The sequence below is a fragment of the Pundamilia nyererei genome, unplaced genomic scaffold (genome assembly GCF_000239375.1).
Source record: "Pundamilia nyererei isolate P.nyererei 1_Seehausen unplaced genomic scaffold, PunNye1.0 scaffold00371, whole genome shotgun sequence".
Taxonomy (NCBI): Eukaryota; Metazoa; Chordata; class Actinopteri; order Cichliformes; family Cichlidae; genus Pundamilia; species Pundamilia nyererei.
In genome coordinates this window covers 18,318-22,059 of record NW_005187772.1, presented here as the reverse complement: position 1 = coordinate 22,059, position 3,742 = coordinate 18,318, and positions in this window count along the sequence as shown.

Sequence of the window (3,742 nt, the reverse complement as noted above, 5' to 3'; positions counted from 1 at the left end):
TTAATGTGCCATAAAAAAATTACATGACTGCGTTGACACAGGGTTGGTTTGCTCTCTGGACCAAGTATCCCAAAATTGGTTCAGTGATCTCCTTATTGGTGACAGTTGTGCAGCACGTGGCCAGTTTTACGCCATTCTTTCCTGGAACAAAAAAAAGAAAAAAAAGATTTTTAAATAGAGAAGAGCCGACAGAAAAACCTTACATGGTGTTTATATGAAATTCCATCTTACTTTCTGATCCAGACGTGGCCAAAACTACCAAGACTGTGCAGAGCAGCACAGACAGGCTTCCAGAGTTTAACATTTTCAAACAGCTTGAAAAATTCTGAATACACAATTATATTTGTTCGATTTAACTTCTTCCCTGGAGAGCTTGAAGATCTAGAGATTTTTGGAAATGGTGGATATTTAATGTCTTAAAAGCAGAAGTGATTAGTCATCTTCTGTTTTCTCCTCCTCTCTCTGCATGCAAGTAAACAGTGATTTAAGAGGAATTGTGCAAAGTGACAACTTTCATCACACGATTTTTTTGGAAAATTGGGCAATTTCTCTTCCCGGCTTAGACTGCTGAAATGTGAGGTTTTTAGAATCCAGAGGTCACAGCATGATACTTTATCAGTGTATTTGTTGGAGAATTAATGGAGAACAAATTTTGTTAATCAGTTTTCTAACTTAAATTAAATTTGTCAGGTTCTGGATGATGAGATTGCGGATACAAGCAGCGGAAATGGGCTTCCTCCGAAGGGTGGCTGGCCTCTGCCTTAGAGATAGGGTGAGAAGTTCTTTCATTCTGTGAGGGGCTCAAAGTAGAGCTGCTGCTCCTCCACATCGAAAGGAGCCAGTTGAGGTGGTTCGGGCATCTGAAAAGGATGGCTCCTGGGTGAGGCTTTCCGGGCATGTCCCACCAGGAGGAGGACCGGGGAAGACCCAGGACACGCTGGAGAGATTATGGCTGTGTCCCAATTCAGGGTCTGCAGCCTTAAAGGTCCACAAGGGCCGTGTGCTCAAAGACCGCTAAGGCCGGAAGTGCGAGGCTTGTAGGCTTGTGAAATGGGACATCTAGCCTCCGTCGCACTGCCCAGGTTGCCTAGCAACCATGATACTACACAGTGCGCTGTGACGTAATCGGCCTTAACATGCGACCTTTAAGTTTGCAGACCCTGAATTGGGATACAGCCTATATCTCTCAGCTGGCCTGGAAATGCCTTAGTGTTCCCCTGGACAAGCTGGAGGAGGTGACCGGGGAGAGGGAGGTCTGGGCTTCTCTACTTGAGCTGCCCCAGATAAGCGGAAGACAAGGGATGGATGGAGATTCTGGATGTTGCATTTTTAGTGGGAGAAACATTTCATCACTCATCCAAGTGACCAGTGTTCCTCCTCAGGCCAGTGGCCACTCTTTCATTGATGAGGACGTACACATCCTGGACACAGAGGGACGCTGGTTTGAGCTCCTCTGAACCGAGAAGGCATTTTCCACTGCTGTGGTTGCAGCTGTTCCCTAATTCTCTGTAAATGATACTCATTCTCACTGACGAGTGGTCATCATGTCATTAAATTGAACTTTTGGCCTATCGCTACTCAATGCTGCTAGTTTCTGTCTTTATGCAAATATAGCAGGTAGGTATGTAACCAAACCACATTCAGAATCTTGAAGGCATTACATTTTAAGTCGAGTCTGTTATATGCATTTTGTCTGCTACATAACAATATTAGCATTTTTGGCTTCTGAGTTTTGAGAAGTGTTCATGTTAGAGTGTAAAGATTAAGGAACAGAAACTTTTCTTACAAGAACACCATCACTAACTTTCTTTTAACTTTCTGCATCTGGTGTTTTTAAAAAGTGAAAGAAGAGGGAAGTAAAGAAGTTTGCTGCAGCCATATTCCCATCACACAGATGTTAATGCTGACATCAGCATTCAGTGTTTTACTAAAGAAAGGCTTCAGAAAGGTTCCTTATTCTGTTGGGATAATGGAAGTCAAAATATAACTAGGATAATGTGGAAAATTAAAATATAGTCTTAATCATCTTAAACAAGATGAAAAAGTAATTTGACAAGGCTGCCCAAACTTTTGCATCCCACTGTACATGTGTACCTTTTTCTGTCCATGTCGTTTAACCGTTGGGTAAAGTACATGCTTTCCTGAGTAGTGGTTGCAAGTCCAATGTATTCAGCTTCGCATGTTGAGAGTGCCACTGTAGGCTGTCCTCCCTTTGTGTTCAGGTTTGCTGTTCTATGGTTTAGTTTCTCCTTGGTTCTGTTTTGCCATCCCCACTTTGTGTTCTGTTTTAATAATAAACCACCCTCACACCTTAGTAAGTGCTGCATTTGAGTTCTCTTTTCCACACATCACATGGCCGCTGCCCCAGCCATGCATAACGGCCCTTGTTATGCCCAAATAACTCAATTTTAGTTTCATCAGTCCACAGCACCTTATTCCAGAATGAAGCTGGCTTGTCCAAATGTGCTTTAGCAAACCTCAAGCGGCTCTGTTTGTGCTGTGGGAGGAGGAAAGGCTTCCTCTGCATCACTCTCGCATACAGCAGAATGGTTGAGTGATGCACAGCGACTCCATCTGCTGCAAGATGATGTTGTAGGTTTTTGGTGCTGGTCTGTGGGTCGACTCTGACTGTTCTCACCATTCGTCGCTTCTGTCTATCTGAGATTTTTCTTGGTCTGCCACTTTGAGCCTTAACTTGAACTGAGCCTGTGGTCTTCTATTTTCTCAATATGTTCCTAACTGTGGAAACAGACAGCTTAAATCTCTGAGACAGCTTTCTGTATCCTTCCCCTAAACCATGATGGTGTCTCCAGGTCATTTGAGAGTTGTTTTGAGACCCCCATGTTGCTACTCTTCAGAGAAAATTAAAAGACGAGGGAAACTTACAATTGACCCTCTTAAACACTCTTTCTCGTTATTGAATTCACCTGTGTCTGTAGGTCGGGGGTCACTGAGCCTACCAAGTAAATTTATATTTAATAATTAGTTCTAAAGGTTTTGGAATCAATAAAATGACAACATTGCCCAAATTTATGCACCTGCCTGATTTTGTTTAAACAATTGTTGCACACTTTCTGTAAATTCAATAAACTTCATTTCACTCCTCAAATATCACTGTGTGTGTGTCTCCTATATGATATATTTAACTGACATTTTTTATTGTAACAACCAACGAATTATACAGGAAAACGATGACTATTAACAAGGTTGCCCAAACTTTTGCATCCAACTGTATATAACTATCATTAGCTTACAGCTTGAAGTGTTTAGGGTATGTGCTAACTAAAAATAAAGACAAAATGATAGATTATTATTTTTTTAATAAAATTTGCAGATTGTCTCAGTGGAGTTTTAATAAACTCGACAGTCTGTTCTTTCTATGTAAAATATAACAGGACCCTGGATAAATTCTCTACCATTTCACACTTATGTTTAATCAGTTCTCTGTCTGACATTTGTTCAACTATGTAAAAACTATAACTTTAATCTCATCCAAACCAATTTACTGAGGAAGAAATAAAACACTGAAAAAAGCCAAGCAATAATATTTTCAAACTATCTGGGTGACTTATATATCATGTTTAAGCTGAGTAGCGAAAAACCGTGTGGGGTTTGGATATGATGTGCTGGGAGTTCACTGTTCTCGCCGGCTCTAGTGAGTTTGAACCCTCTAGCTATCGAGCTGGTGGGTAACAGACGTCTCTGAAAACGTCGGAGCAAATATGTGGTGTCTTGATAAACC